This window comes from Schistocerca nitens, chromosome 3, assembly GCF_023898315.1.
Source record: "Schistocerca nitens isolate TAMUIC-IGC-003100 chromosome 3, iqSchNite1.1, whole genome shotgun sequence".
NCBI classification, from domain to species: Eukaryota; Metazoa; Arthropoda; class Insecta; order Orthoptera; family Acrididae; genus Schistocerca; species Schistocerca nitens.
In genome coordinates this window covers 959,036,681-959,054,159 of record NC_064616.1, presented here as the reverse complement: position 1 = coordinate 959,054,159, position 17,479 = coordinate 959,036,681, and positions in this window count along the sequence as shown.

Genomic DNA, 17,479 nt, shown 5'->3' with positions numbered 1-17,479 from the left:
TGTTGTGAGTTACTCATCGACTAAGCAGTTCTACTACGCTCCGTACCCTCATCCTGTGCTCACCATAGGGTATCCAGTCCCGTCCCACGTCGCCATTAATAGCCAGGATTGTTGTTGCATGGCAGACAATATGTGAGGTGTCGAATGTAGTAAATATCATTCGCCTTTTGCGACTTCGCACTCAGGGGGTTCCTTGTAAGATGGAAGGACAGAGGGGTTCTCATAAATATGACAGGACGGATATAAATTAAAGGGGATTTCATGGACTGTTAAGGGAGCTGATGAAAGCTGCGTTGGGAGATGATGTGGTGAGTGTGTAGGTTAATGTTGGGAGATTGTGTTGATATAGCTGCAGCAGAGGTCAAGGATCAGAGCACAGGTTCAACTGGTTCAGATGGCTCTGAGCACTATGGGACTCAACTTCTGAGGTCATCAGTCCCCTAGAACTTAGAACTACTTAAACCTAACTAACATGAGGACATCACACACATCCATGCCCGAGGCAGGATTCGAACCTGCAAACGTAGCGGTCTCGCTCAGAGCACAGGGGAAGTATAGGGTGGTAAGTGATAAGTTTACGGGTAATATTGTTTAGTTGTAGGTGTTCTGTAAGGAAGAAAGCGTTGGGGCAATTTATACATTGACATGGGATGCTTGTAGGTCATGGGATGCTTGTAGGTAAAGGTTAGCAGCTAACTTTGACTAACTTTGGGAGCAGTGGAAATCCACGCAACACGTGCATTGCACGGGGGGAGGGGGGGGGGAGGGAGCGCAGGATCTGTGATTTGTAGTTGCGGAAAGTTGTGATAGGGTGAAATCTACATGTTCGTACAGTTAGTAGTTTTGTTCTGTTGTCAGTTTTTGTGGAACTGTTAGCAAGTGGGGTTCCTGTGTTAGCTGGCGATCTAACGTCAAACGTCAATCCGAGGTATTTTAGGCTGTTGTATATTTGGATAGGATGTTCGTGGATGGTAAAGTAAATGACATGGAGGCTGAAGCCATGGGTGGATAGTCTCATAATTATTTCTTGCGTATTCGAAGAGTGTAGTGTGAGTAGCCACTTGTTTCACCAGGAGGTAATTTGGTTCAGATGGATTTGGAACTGCCGTTTGAATTTCTGGAGGAAAGGGTACAAGGCTAGAACAGAGGTGTCATCGGAATACTGGGGGGGGGGGGGATTTGTAGGACGAGGTGGCGTAGGCGTGTTGGCTTTGTGTAGGACAAATAACAGTGGGAAGACGACACATCGTTGGGGCTTAATAGCAGTAGGAAGCTTGGTGTTGTTAATGGATACAGAGAAATTGCGGTTGGATAGAAAGGAAGCGATAAGGCGGAAGTAATTTACTAAAAATGCATAGCTCTTGAGCTGCAACAGGAGACCAGAACGCTATAATGGTTCATATACCCATTCAAGTTCAAGGTATACAAATGTGGAATAGCAGATGGTATGGTAGAGGAGTTGGTCATAGGGAGAGAAGACGATACTGAAGTACATTGGTTGACAGGTAAACACAGGTGTTAATTTAGGTATTTATGAATGCGATTGGTGATGATCTATGCACAGATCTTGAAAAACACTGAACTGATAGGATGGTAGGATGATACGTCACGGCAGGATTGTTGGGTCTGAGGAAACGTAGGATTCGAGAGAATTAGTACGATTCAGGATGGAAAAGTGTGTGGAGTATCGCAATGTAAATGGTGGCTATGATTTCTAGAAAGAAGAGCGAGAATTCTTTCAGGTTTTTGTTAGTAATACAACAGTGACAGATAGTGGCATTGCGATTTTTATCGACTGTTTGTTTAATATCGCCTGTTACAAGTGATGTATTAAGCTCTGTCTCTGGTATGTTGTCTAGACAATGGAACTAGGAACAACAGGTAAGAAAAATGTTTTAGTGCTCTTATCGACTGTTGGGAATTAGGAGTAATCGAAAAGGGGTTCATCGGAAATAGTGAAAGTCTCATGTAAACAGTACGCAAAGAGGATGACCTCGCTTACGTCGTAGGATAAAGGGCCATTATTGTGCAAATGTTGGTAGGAGGAAGCAGGGTGTTTACCACTAAGACATTAAAATGCTATCAAAAATGGCTCTGAGCACTATGGGACTCAACTGCTGAGGTCATTAGTCCCCTAGAACTTAGAACTAGGTAAACCTAACTAACCTAAGGACATCACAAACATCCATGCCCGAGGCAGGATTCGAACCTGCGACCGTAGCGGTCCTGCGGTTCCAGACTGCAGCGCCTTTAACCGCACGGCCACTTCGGCCGGCTAAAATGCTATCCAATACTTGGAAGAGTATATGTTGTGGAATATAAGACGACGCTCCGATAGAATGATGGGATTGCCAGAACGTCTCATTCCTGATGTAAACTTCGATACGGTGATGGGATGGGATGTGCAGGCATACTGTTGTTTTGGTTGACAAGGAGCGGATATTTTGGAGCACTATACTGTACTGCTGTCTCCCTTTGATTTAAGAATAGAATGGTTTTGGGATGGGTTAGTGTCTGGGATGGGTTTAAACTAATTTTCCAAGGCAGTTCAATACAAACACTTAGATGTGGACGTAGGAGGCTTTAGTGTTTAGGTGGAATGGAGAGCAGGTAGCAACGAAAAATTGTTGTATGTTGTGTGGCCTTTGGAATGGGTGGATATTCTGAAGGATGAATTGCGCTGTGGGAAGCGGGTGGAGGGAGCTTTTGGGGTGGGATGGGCTGTGAATCAGTTAGATGAGAACTGTTAACTCTGGTTTGGGTGCCACAGGTTGGGCTCTTCACTTTGGGGAATGGGTAGAATGGGGCAGTAACAGATGTTACATGTCGTCGGGGATGTGGTATATGGACATTGTTTGAGATAATGTTTAGATTGACAATGAGGGCAAGTGACCATTGTACATGAATAATCTTTGATAGCAATACGATTAAAGACGAGATTTGAAAGTTAGATTTTATTTTTTCGTTTTTATGTCAGGGCTGCATTGTTCAAGAGTTAGTCCGTTCTTAACGAAAAATCTGTAAATATTTTTATTTGCCGAGTTGGGCCATAGTCGGCAGTTACACCACGAGATAAGTGAGGACTGACTTCAGATTCCTACTCCTTCGCTGTGCTATCTGGGCATGCCCTGTTTGATCACAGCTGTGGGGGTGGGGGGAGGGCGGACGCGGTATTTATGAGGTTGGGGGGCGAGGGGGTTGACTTTTGAGGCTGTGGTAAGGGGTGTGAAGTTTGCCTCGTAACCGAAAGTGGTGCAGGCGATTTTTCGAGCAGTCTGGAGTGGAAAATGGGATCTAGTGATTTTCTGGAGGAGTTTTGGGTGGAAGCTTTTACTAGGGAATTTTAAAGGGCATGAAAGGCAGTTATTTGGAGATTTCGAGTCTGACGGTTTTTCGTTGAGACAGGTATTTGGAGATTTCGTTTCAGAGGGTTTCCGTTTGAGGAATTTCGGATCTGAATACATGAAGATTAAGGAGTGACAGTTGCGTTGTTGTGGCATCTGGCTGGATGACCTAACGTCCCATATATTCTCTGCTTTCGGCTTATTTTGGGTTTTTCTGAGGCTCAGGGGTGGGGTCAGTTCTCTAAATTTTCTCAATAGTTTTTCGTCAGAAGTACGTCGCTTCCCCTCCAGGTATTCCCATTTTAGTTATTGGAACCTACCGGTAAGAAATCTAGCTGCCCGCCTCTGAGCTGCTTCGATGTCTTCCTTCAATTGGACCTAGTACCGATCCCAAACACTCCAGCGGTACTCAGAAATAGGTCGCACCAGAGTCTTATATGCTGTGTCCTTTATGGATGAACCACTCTTTCCTAAAATTCCCCAAATAAATGGAAGTCGACAATTCTCCTTCCCTACCACAGTTCTCAAATGCTCGTTCCATTTCATATCGTTTTGCAACGTCACGCCCATATATTCAAATGAATTTACTGTGTCAAGCAGGAGACTAGTAATACTGTATCCGAACATTACAGGTTTGTTCCTCCTACTCATCCGCATTAACTTACATTTTTCCACATTTATGGGTAAGCGCCATTTCTCACACCAACCACAAATTTTGTCTAAGTCTTGTATCTTCCCACAGTCACTCAAATTGGACACCTTACCTTTCACCACAGCATCATCAACAAACAACCGCCGCTTGCTGCCCAACCTGTGTGCCAAGTCATTTATGTATACAGAGAACAACGGACCTTGTGTCACACTTTCCTGGGGCACTCCTGACGATACAGTTGTCTCGAATGAACACTAGCCATGGAGGACAACATACTGGTTTCTACTACTTAAGAAGTCTTTGAGCCACTCCCATATTACTGATCACGATAAATACAAGCTAGGTAAGGGGTCAATGCCATAGAGTACTCATTGTAATACCGAACTGAGATTCTATCCGGATCTGGTGATTTATTTTTTTTCAAGTCTTTCAGTTGTTGCTCTACGCCAGGTACTATATCGTCCATAAGGGGGTCTGTACGATGGTCAAATGACGGTATGTTGGTATGATTCTCCTGTGTGTACGATTTCTCGAACGTGAAATTTAAAAATTCGGCTTTTCTTTGCTGTCTTCTACTGCCACACCAGATTGCTCAACAAGTGACTGAATGGTAGCCTTAGACCCGTTTGGCGATTTTACATAGGAACAGAGTTTTCTCGTGTTCTGTGGCAGATCTTTAGTTAACGTTCGACGGTGGTGATTGTTGTAAGCTTCGCGCTTATGTTTTCACAGACATGTTTCTCTTTTGAGCCTATGATTCCTCAGCATATTCCGAATTTCGTTATTAAAGCATGGTAGATCTTTTCCATCCTTTATCCACTTACTGGGCCTGTCACTCTGCAGAGCCAGATTTACGATTTGCTTAAACTTTGCCCATAATTCCTAATCATCCATCTCACTGGAACTAAGTGATGTCAGTTCACTGTCTATTTGAGATGCTAACACTTCTTTTCTGCTCTATCTAGCAGAAACACTCTAATAACCTTCTTACTGATTTATTAACTTTCGTAATCACAGTCGCTATAATAACATCATGACCTGTACTTCCATTGTGGATAAGGTCCAGCCTATTTATAACTACGAAGTCTAAGATATTTCCATTGCGTGTTGGTTGCCGAGCTAGCTCAAAAAAGTTTTCAGGAAACGTGTTCAAAAATATTTGACATGATTGTCTCTCCGTACCCCCGGCGATGAATCCATACACATCGCAATCTGTACTCCGTAGTTTAAAGTCGCCTTCAAGTGATCTCCATAACGTGGGTATTTACGCGCTACTGACCGTAGACTTTCTTTGAATGACACTAGAACTGCGCAGCGGGATCGGGTGGCTGGTAGAAACATTCTATAACTAACTGGGTTTGATCTATACCTGTTGTACGTGACCAGATAACTTCACTGACACACTCAACGTCGACGTCAATAGAGACGATATTCTTGTCAGCTGCAATGAACACTCCACCTCCTATGGCCTCTAAACAGTATTTCCGATATACGTTCCACGATTCACTAAAGACCTCAGAGCTTTCCACCTCAGGTTTCAGGCAACTCTCGGTCCCAAAAGGGCACTACATTCAGGAGCTTTATTACAAATACTTCGGCAGTTTACTGATAAAATTTTAACAGTCGAAGAGCCTTTATTCTGAACGCTGTCTGACTTCCATTGTTGTGTATCGATGGGCGAGTGTCCATCAGAGGACCTACAGTCACCGTATGGCCTAAAAAACCCCATTTGCACCCCACAAGTACTCTTCCACCCAAGTAACTGCTTCCTTTGTGCAGTGTATCCCTGGTCTACCAAAGGGAGTCTTGCAATTCCTCACACGATTACGTAGGTCTAGAATTCTGCATCCAGGACCATCACAGTCGACAAAGCTGTTGGTTGAGACCATCGGCTCAGCTCCAGCCCAAAGGACCCTGATCAACTCTGGGAAGAATGCGGAAAACAGCAAGCTCTGCTTGCACACCACACGTGAGTCCAGCAGTCTTCACCACCTACGAGAGAGGCCTGTATAAACCCATGTGACTGGCATTGCTGGTGCCGACATGAGCCATATCTCTCAGACCGCCTCCACAACTTGGAGGATGTCCCTCAGCAGACAGACCGAGAGCTCAATGGCTTATTTTCCAGCCCTGAACGCTATCTGTGTAAGGGGCTCCATAATGTGCCTACCCCTGCAACTCCTAATAACTAGTAAGATCCTCCCCCTCCCCCCCCCCCCCCCCCTGTGTGCCTTCACCGACAACGACCCTGATGAAGGAACGGCCACCTGTCCACTCATAGGGTGAATGGGCGAGACCAGTCAGCCAGTCTGCACATCGTCCCTCCGCCTTGAGCGACGCGAACGCATTACCACCTGCCACCCACCATGCTGTGAGGATGCAGTAGAAGGTACCCCGCAAGCAGTGCTCATGGGCAAAACGAGCGACACATGAGGTGTCCCACGCGACGTGCCAGATTCTCCACCACCGCTAGACCCAGAGGCAGTGGCCTGAAGGTCATGGAACGTGGCGAAAAGCGCATTTAGCGGTTCGCCAACTGCGGCCGACTCATCCTGCATCTGCACATAGCATGCACACATCCTAACCGTCCTAGTAAGACTAACTGGAGAAATAAACTGTAAAAGCAGACAGACTTCTAGATCTACAACTGGCTACCCTCCTGATATGTCACCAACGGACGCTTATCCATTAGTGCGCTGTGTATTTGGTTGTAGAGTGAGCAACTAGTGCATTACAGAATGAATTAATTTACACTTACAACAACCGAAATTAAACCTCTTAAACAGAAAAGAGGAAAACACAGAAAAAGGTTAACACTCAGTTGTCGCTATGTAAACGTATATCAGTCAAGAGCTGGAGCCTGACTAACTGGCTTACTAAACGAACGAACGGTTGCTTTCAAAAAAAAAAAAAAAAAAAAAAAGGGCTGCTATTGCGCTATAGAGTGGATCAATTTACACTTACAAAAACACGAGATTAAGCCTCTTAAAATTGGTGGTTAAACCCAAGAAGAAATAACTCTATAGTGAAAGTATTTGGAAATAATAACCTTCACATCATATAACTAATGGTTTGTTATTGACGATTAACTTTTTTGAAGTACATTTTTGCAATAATTTGTTGTTGATTATCAACAGATATTTTTACATAGCTATTTGTTTCTGATACCTCCTGGCAGATTAAAACTGTGTGCTGGACCGAGACTGGAACTCGAGACCTTCGCCTCTCACAGGCAAGGGCTCTACCGACTTTTTTTTTTGTGTCTACAGGAATGAACGGACAGTCAGCTTCAGGCCGGGTGGAGACAAGGCAGGCACGGATCGAAACCCGAGGCCTGTCGCTGTGATAGTCCCTCACTTGGAAATAGCATTAGGTTAGGTTTTCTTTAGTTCACTTTATTTTATTTTATCTCTTTTTTATGTTTTCGGAAATTTCTTCTTTATCTTTATGGTTATTTGTTCCTGAAAAGGAAATCTGACAGTCAAAAATTCCATAATTCTTGGACGCAAAACGAAACAATTTTTTTTCTCAGACTCAATAAAAACAATTCCTTGACGATTAAAAGCAAGGTGCAACCTATCAGCAAATAAAACACGATAACGTGAAAGCCTCTGCCATTTACAATTAGCATTTACCATACATTCGTGAAATACATGGGCGTAGTGTCTGAGGAACCATACAATCGAATTAATCTTGGTCCGAGGGTAAACGGAAAAATCAAGACACAGAAGAAGATCAACCGAGAAAACGGCTTCAGCTGTTCGAGTAAGAAAAGTCAGTTGTAGGCGAATCTAGTGCTCTCGTCCACAAGAGACAAACATGTGTGGTAGTGTATCTGGTTGAGGACATGTGTCGCAGAGACCAATCAGACTGAGACCAATTCAATGGAGGCCTTCGTTGGTCGGAATCAGACTGTGAACGACACCATACGGCGATTAGGCGACCTCTATCGGGAGGATAGGAAGAAGTGAAACCACGCTGTTTTTCACGCCAATAGCGTGGCCATTTCAACTGGAGGGGGAGGGGGGGGGGTTCCGCAGCTCGTGGTCTAGTGGCTAACGTTCCTGCCTCTGAACCACGTGGTCCCGGGATCGTTTCCAGGCCAGGTTACAGATTTTCTCAGTCCAGGGACTGGGTGTCTGTTGATATCATCATTTCATCATCATCATCATCACCATTCGCGACAGTGGCTGGATTGGATCTTGTTAAAATAGGACTGTGTGAAAATTGGGACTTTGAACGGCGCTGATGACCGCGCATTTGAGCGCCGCAGAAACCAAACATCATCAACTGGGGGAGGGATGATTGTACTCTCCAACGAGAAAGCTAGGATCTGATGGTAAGTTGTTTCACTGATAAAATGTCACTGCCCAGAAAACCTATTATAATATAAAATTCACGTTCATGCCGCAATTTAAAGTTGAGGCGGCCAACTTCGTCAGGGGGAGCCAGACTGGCCGGTCGAAGACACGTAAATAAGCGTGGTGTAAAAAAATGAGTTCCTCGAATGCATGTTAAAACGGTTCGTCGTATAAACAATACTGAACCCTTCATTTTGATATTGGGAAGTCCCAACCCTCCAAGGGGCCAGGGCTTTACAACCACTTCATACCGAATTCAAAAAATAAGATTTTTCCAAAGGAAACGACGGGATGTTCTCATGAATTCGCGCCATGATAGCGGGGCGCGGCAATATTTGTGCAACATATTACAGTTTGCTGAAAATAGAGTAATCTGAGATCCGCACTTTGTGGGGAAGACTAAAGGAACGACGTTCGTGCTCACGAATTGCACCCTGAATTAGATTCGTCACCTCCCGCCAACTGAGTGCAGCCATTTTCATCGGACAGCGATCCACGTAGTTCCCAAATATTTGTGGCGAGCAGCAAACGTTGCCCATGGAACGACAGGGTGTTTAAAACCTTGCAATGGTAATAAGGCACGTTTCCGTTCACTAATGCGGGCCCCAGAGAGAGAACAACAGGAATACAACATGTCCTTGAGCAAGAATATATCATCGACATGAAGTAGCAACACCATAACATCACCCGCGTACGCTCGTACTGAATGTCTTCAGTCACCTAAGTCAGCAGCAATACGGTGAAGCAGAGGTTCTTAGGACAAGACAAAAAGCGACATGGAGAGGGGTGATCTGGGAAATAAGCTGACCAGTCACTGCGACAGTTGCGAGAATATCAAATGGCTCTGAGCACTATGCGACTTAACTTCTGAGGTCATCAGTCGCGTAGAACTTAGAACTAATTAAACCTAACTAACCTAAGGACATCACACACATCCATGCCCGAGGCATGATTAGAACCTGCGACCGTAGCGGTCGCTCGCTTCGAGACTGTAGCGCCTAGAACCGCACGGCCACTCCGGCCGGCGCGAGAATATCACTAAAAAGATTGGATGATATCTGACAAGCAGTATGATTGATACCGGTCACCTTGAGCACCTTCAACAAGAAACCGTGACTGATCCGATCAAAAGACTTATTAAAATTAATAAAATGCAAAGCCCCAGAGACAGAAGTCGCTGCAGCCACAGAGACGACGTCATGGTATTCAACGACAGAAGTCAGAATCGTGCGCCTGGGCACACAGATTTGGTGGACAGTAAGAACTTTCTTGAGCAGGAGCGACAAACAGCCCGGGCGACAGTTTTGAAATCGAAATTAAGTTGTGTGATCGGGAGGATTTTATTAATGTCTTTACGTTCGGTTGTATCCGCAAGCAGAACGATTTTACCAACCTTGAAGGGCCAGGAATCAAACCCCCCGAGGTCACCTAACTTACCAATGACGTAATGGTATCACTTATAAGAGGCGAAAAATGTACATAAATTTAGTAAGGACTACCGTCGAAAAAAAAATGGCTCTGAGCACTACGGGACTTAACTTCTGAGCTCATCAGTGCCCTAGAACTTAGAGCTACTTAAACCTAACTAACCTAAGGACATCACACACATCCATGCCCGAGGCAGGATTCCAACCCGCGACCGTAGCGGTCGCTCGGTTCTAGACTGTAGCGCCTAGAACCGCACGGCCACTCCGGCCGGCTTCTACCGTCGAATCCCGGAAATTTTTGCGATGGCGAAACAATAAGGCGATGTATATCATCGCAAGAAAAGCCACTTAGAAAGTCATCATTTAATATGAGAGTAACTACGCAATCGAGGAGAGGAGTAAACCCAACAGGGACAATCGTATCAGTAGCAGGGTCCTCATAAAAGTCGGTAAAGTAATTATAGAAAGCTGTGGGAATGTCACGTTGGTATGTCAGTATGTGAGCAAGGAACGTGATACATACCCCTTTGTGACGCGTCCGCCACTGGATATAATGAGGTCAGTTCATCCTGCAGGAAGGTGCGAGATTTTGGTCGTACCCTGAGCTCTCCCAGTTGTTGCCTCTTTAACTGAAGAAGTTTCCCCTTGACATGGCCGACTTCCATAAACAGTATGGGAACGTGTCTGGTACCGTCATTAAGTTGATGCATTAATAAAATTCCTGGGTCCGACGGAGATCCCTCGGCCTCTGAGCGCCGTAACACATTAACGCTTTCTGTAGCAGAGGTTTGGCATGCTCTGACCACCATTCCATAAGAGAAGGATAACGGTCCTGCGAACGCAAGCTACAGGTCCAAACCTCTCAAACGATAGTATTGAGGCAATTATCTTTTAAGAGGGATTTGTTCAACATCAAGGGGAGATGATACAGTTTTAGTGGTTGCGGCACATCGTTTAAGCGGACATTGTATGTCCTATGCCGCCAATGAATAATTATCGAATTTTGTGACCCATTATCTTGGAAAATTTTTAAGACACCAACTTACAATTTTCCATAATTATTTAATGCACCTTTCTAGATACACTGAATTAGAATTATTACTTAAATTGTATTTTGGGGCATATTTTTCTTTGAAACACTCAGTTTTATGACAGAAATTTGTAAATGAATGAAAACAAACATGAAACAACTCAGAATGTTGTAATTATTCTAATTCGATATGTGTTGAATCTCACACTTGGAATGCTGGGAAAATTTCATTTCTCTACCATCAGTACTTTTTTAGAAAACGGGTCATTTATTACAAAAAATGTAGTTAGGAGATACTGAGGTTTAAAATTTTTAATTACAAATTCTTATGCAGACTTATATTTCTGCGTTTTTTATACACTAGAATTGTTCTGCCCCATGGCCTGTGTCTTCATCAGTGTGAGAACAGCCCAGTGCTTGCCTCCTCCTTTTCTTTCTTGCTTCTTTTGTCATTTGATGAGCAGCTAATGTACATGAAACTCATCCAGTTCCCGCAGTCCTTTAGCTGTGTTCTGTCCAAATCTTACCACTAACTTCTCCAGAACCTTAAGTCTTTCATTGTCCCCACCATTAAAAGTTACGCAGCATCAGACACTACTAACTTCAGAGTCATAAGGCTAACAAATCTTTTTTAGGCACACGGGACCACACAACATTATTGAAGGACTCATTCACATTTGCCAAATATCTGTAAACAGGTTCGGTTGCCTCCATTACTGCAAAAGGATGAGAATGTTCATGTGTTAATTCATGCAAGATGCAAGGTACCAGAAAATTGAGCTTGCCTCTATTTATATCAAATGTTTGGTGGAGGTGGACACAAAGCATGACAAGGCTTTTCATCGGTTGATATTCGATGAAAAAAAGTACACGCAAATTTGCGTTTCTTGAAGTTAGTTTTACGCGTAGTCATTTTATTTGCGTATAAAAAGCAATACAAGTTAGCTTACCACAAAAACAGCCCACAATCACTCTGCTTTCAACGAAAACTAGTATCAGAAACAAAGGACTCATTTGTTTATTCGCAATGCCAACTTCTGAGACGTAGCAGTAGACACAAAATAAAGCAATTCACAGCCTTCTAGACTGTGTAGTTCCCAAGATATGACTGCTAAACAGTGGCAGTACATGCGTAGCCGCAAAATTTGACAGTCACACGTCAACATTCAAAATATTATTTGAAGGTCTCATAATTGTCTGATTTTAATGTATTACGTACCAAAATTTTCAGATAACTCCAAAGTACATTACGGAGCAGAAGAGAGAAAATGTCAAATTTCTACGAATTTCACGTATCCCCTTAAAGTTACAGCTAAGGCACAGTGAGCAGTGAAACTAGCTAGTATCACGTCTATCGCTAACAGCTATCCACATAAACAGTCAGAAAGATAAAAGCGATAGAATTGGCTGCTGGAAGTACCGGTAAAATGTGTCTACCTTCCGCGAGTGGGACACTGACAGATCCACGCACCTCATGTTTTGGAAGGACGTACAAAATCATCTAGTTCATTACTGAAATTAAAATAAGGAGTCTGATCAACAGGACGCAAAACACAATTGAAATGTCTTCCTAACAGAATATTCTGCGGAGTTTTACGAAATAAATAAATTATATCCTCTTTACAAAAACGAGCACGATCTGTGGAACGAACAGATCCTGAAGGGGCATAAAGAAGAATCAAAGTAGAATCACAAAAAGCGCAGTCTATTTCTCGGCCGTTATCAAGAACTTCGAAATCAGTCAGTGGTATTCCCTGTCTGTAAAATAACGCAGTACCAGGAGCCACATCAAAAAAATAGAAAAACGAGGAAGAGAAAAATTTTGAAATAACACTTCTTGCAAGAATACCACGTCTGCACCTGAATCGTAAATAAATTGTCGCAGCACTGCAAGTCTAAGCTCGGAACTAATTCGGTTCACATTCAAGGTAAGAAAGGTAAAGGCCTGCATCTATCGATGACCAAAACTATGCAGTTGATTACTTGCAAATGACCGCTAAAAGTCCGTGGCAAAATCAACGGCTAAATCTGAATGTAAAAAGGTGGATCTCTCCCTTCCACCCTCTTTCTGTTTTCTTTTCTTTTTTGGCGGTGCCGCGTGCTCAGGTTGAAAACGTTGTTTATTGCTGCTGTGCGGGAAGGCGACTGCTGTATGGGGCAACGTTGGGGGGAGGGTGTCCTGCGGAAATTCAGTATCAGCTACAGATGGGCGGTGCGCCTCCTGGGAATAAACGGAATCGGAAACTGACAGCACGTCTTTTACAGTCACCACATGTGCCGCTTGCACACTCGGGTCGATCGGGGTTCGATCAGCAGTGGCTTTTGGTACGCTTTCCGCTTCCGGGGGGCGCAGAAGAAGATCGAGAACACGTTACAGACTCAGGAATGACTGGCGAGTCCGTGATTATAGTACGGAGCTCCGGATCAAGTCCATAATCCGGTGATTCCGAAGAGGTGGTCTCGGTCGTGGGAGTCAGGTTAAAGAGTGTGTTGGACACTGTCGAATCTTGAATAGCAACCGACATGTTATCATCCGGTCAAATCTCAGGGACGGCAGGGGCCTCCTCCCCCGCAATCTTTTCAGTAGAACGGAGAAGCGAAGAGAAATAGCTGGATTCCTCACTATCTTGCGTCCGTCTTGGCTTGTTTTGAATTGAAGGTGGTGGCGGTTCGGAAACTACAGTGGCGAAGTCCCGACGAGAGGTTAACGACGGAAACGCGCTAGGATCATCACACAATGGCTCGCCTTGTCCTTCAGAAACGTGATTAGGCACAATAGCAGCCACTTGGGGAACCGGATCCGCTAAAGTTAGCCTTTTACGTTGTTCGTAATTGAATTTTAAGACCGTGACACGACGCGGGCAATTTGTATGGAGGTGTCCACTCTCACCACATATAAAACAGGTGCCTTCTTGTCCAGTGTAAATTACATGCACCCGATATCCAGAGACCTACAAATGAGAGGGAATATTCCGTTTGAGTACAACTTCGGCGGATCAAACTCCGCTATTAACTTATAAACGATGTTGAGCGGACCAGCGTTCCTGCAGTATATTCCGTATATCCCCATACGGAAGCAGGAGAGACTTGAGGAAATTGTCATCAACTTCGGGTGGACGGAGGAAACACCCTAACATACATACATTCTATTTCTGCGTTCACCAGAATAACCATTCTATTAGAGCCATCGTGATGAGTGAAAGGAACTTGTCCGTACCGCAAAAGGAGCCTGTCAACCTGAAGCGGGTCTATGAACTTGACATAAAACACATCCTAATCAGAGTCAACTTAAGACGTGTGAACATGTTCTGAAGTGACCTTGATCGTATCTGCAAGCCAATCATGAATTTCTGACGTGTTGTGTTGGCAGAAGAGCCAACACCGTGTTACTAATGGAGGCCGAAATGCACGCGTTTTAGCTCACGCAGGCTGGCGTGAGGAGGGAAGGACTATACCGACGTGAGGTGTGGAACATGACAAGGAATTAGAATTCAGAAAGCGGACGTAATTGGTTTGATACTTAACTTTAATCCATTAATGATGAACGTCGCTCTTGACGGTACATGATTCACAATATTATCTGTTCAGGATACATTCATAGTAACTGAATATGGCGCCTTGCTAGGTCGTAGCAAATGACGTAGCTGAAGGCTATGCTAAACTGTCGTCTCTGCAAATGAGAGCGTATGCAGACAGTGAACCGTCGCTAGCAAAGTCGGCTGTACAACTGGGGCGAGTGCTAGGGAGTCTCTCTAGACTAGACCTGCCGTGTGGCGGCGCTCGGTCTGATAGTGGCGAAACGCGGGTCCGACGTATACTAACGGACCGCGGCCAATTTAAAGGCTACCACCTAGCAAGTGTGCTGTCTGGCGGTGACACCACATGACGAACTAGGCTGCACATGACTAAAACTGACGGTACCTGTGCGTGTAATGTTTATGGGAGCCATGGGCGCCATCATGGTGCAAGACAACGCAGCGACAAAATGGAATGTCGGCCTCTGTGGCCGAGCGGTTCTAGGCGCTTCAGTCCGGAACCGCGCTGCTGCTACGGTCGCAGGTTCGAATCCTGCCTTGGGCATGGATGTGTGTGATGTCCTTAGGTTAGTTAGGTTTAAGTAGTTCTACGTCTTGGGGACTGATGACCTCAGATGTTAAGTCCCATAGTGCTCAGAATCATTTGAACAAAATGGAATCACAAACGCGAGACGTCGAGAGACAAACAACGACGTGACGCTCTCAACAACTCACACGACACTGAGGACAAACAAGGAACCCCTCGCATCGGAGCGATAGAGGCGGGAACAGGCGGAACCTTCTCGTCCGGCGTCCGAAGCGGGAATGTGGTGACTGAACCACTCAATCACGACTCACGCCCCGTCTCACACCATTTATTCTAACAGTATCCCGTCTCCTACCATAAAAACTTTACACAAGCTCTTCTGCGAAACATGTAGAACTAGCAACTCGCGGAAGAAAGGATACTGTGCAGACATGGCTAAGCCACAGCCTGGCGGTTGTTCCCGGAATGAAATTTTCACTCTGCAGCGGAATGTGTGCTGATATGAAACTTCCTGGCTGGAAGGTAATAGACGAGATTCTGGCAGAATTAAGACTGCGCGGACGGTGCTCGAGCCATCCTTCGGTAGGTCAGTCGGTAGAGCACTTGCTGTCGAGAGGTAAATAAAGTTCCCGAGTTCGAGTCTCGGTCCGGCTCACAGTTCTGATCTGCTGAGAAGTTTCATATCAGATGGCTCTGAGCACTATAGGACTTAACATCTGAGGTCATCAGTCCCCTAGAACTTAGAACTACTTAAACCTAACTAACCTAAGGGCATGACACACATCCATGCCCGAGGCAGGATTCGAACCTGCGACCGTCGCGGTCGCGCGGTTCCAGACTGTAGCGCCTAGAACCGCTCGGCCACTGCAGCCGGCGTTTCATATCAGCGCACATTCTGCTGCAGAGTGAAAATTTTGTTCAGGAAACGGCCCCCAGGCTGTGGTTAAGCCATGTTTCCACAATATCCTTTCTTCAACGAGTGCTACTTCTGCAAGGTTCGCAGGAGAGATTTTGTAAAGTGTGGAAAGTAGGAGAGGAGATACTGGTAGAATTAAAGCTGTGAGAACGGGGAGTAAGTGTGCTTGAGTGGTTCAGTCGGTAGTTACGCTCCTAGCGTCGAGCGGGATGGTTCTTTTTTATTCCACTTGCCGCAGCGTCGCTTGTGTGAAGTTTTCCTCGCTAGTGTTGTCCTGTCTGCCGAGCTAAATGTACCGCCTCCGCTCCGCCTTATTGTCTGTTCAGTGTTCGTCTACTTACAACGGCGTCGGCTGCTCCGCTATGGCTGTCGTGGTTTACACGTGTATTCCACGAAAAGGTACTGTGAGATTTACTTTCGATAAAACAACGCCACACCTGCAGACTGGGTCTCTAAAAATCCACTATCGGCTTGTCGATACATTTCAGATGAACTCTGATCAGGTCCAAACCGCTTATGTTGTTGCGGACGAGTACTTGTTTTACGTGAAATTTATGAATCCGCTTCATGTCGGTAGATTACTGTCGCGACATAGTTCTCAGGTCTCGATAATTCCTTTAGTATGGTGTCACTCGCAGATGCAGAAATTGACTACACCAATGTTCGAGTGTTCAACCTCCCGCCGGAAGTAGATAACTTTGTAAAGGATATATCGACTCCTTACGGTAACGTGAAAAACATCCGTCGTGAACGCTGGTCTGCTCAACACACATACAGTGTTATAGTGGAATTCTTTACATGGAAATGCATGTCAAACGTAATATTCCATCACATTTACAAGTGTGTGGTTACCGCGTTCGTGTCATGTATATTGGTCAAGAGGAAACCTGCTTCCTATGTAATGAAAGTGGTCACGTTCGGTCTACAGACCTCGGAGGGTTTTGTTGTATTAAAGCCATCATTAGTGCAGCGTTGCAAATTGACGGTTGCTGCCCGCATCTCGTGGTCGTGCGGTAGCGTTCTCGCTTCCCACGCCCGGGTTCCCGGGTTCGATTCCCGGCGGGGTCAGGGATTCTCTGCCTCGTGATGGCTGGGTGTTGTGTGCTGTCCTTAGGTTAGTTAGGTTTAAGTAGTTCTAAGTTCTAGGGGACTTATGACCACAGTAGTTGAGTCCCATAGTGCTCAGAGCCATTTTTTGACGGTTGCTGATCTTGTTCAAAAATGTTCAAATGTGTGTGAAATCTTATGGGACTTAACTGCCGAGGTCATCAGTCCCTAAGCTTAAACACTACTTAACGTAAGTTAACCTAAGGACAAACACACACACACATGCCTGAAAGAGGATTCGAACCTACGCCGGGACCTGATCTTGCTCCTTCCCCCCCAGTCGTCGGACCTACTTCCGCTTTTGATCGTAATGAACAATTGACACACAGTCAACATGGGTTTAGAAAACATCGTTCTTGTGAAACACAACTAGCTCTTTATTCACATGAAGGGCTCAGTGCTATTGACAAGGGACGTCAGATCGATTCCGTATTTCTGGATTTCCGGAAGGCTTTTGACACTGTACCACACAAGCGGCTCGTAGTGAAATTGCGTGCTTACGGAATATCTCTCATTTATGTGACTGGATCTGTGATTTCTTGTCAGAGAGGTCACAGTTCGTTGTAACTGACGGAAAGTC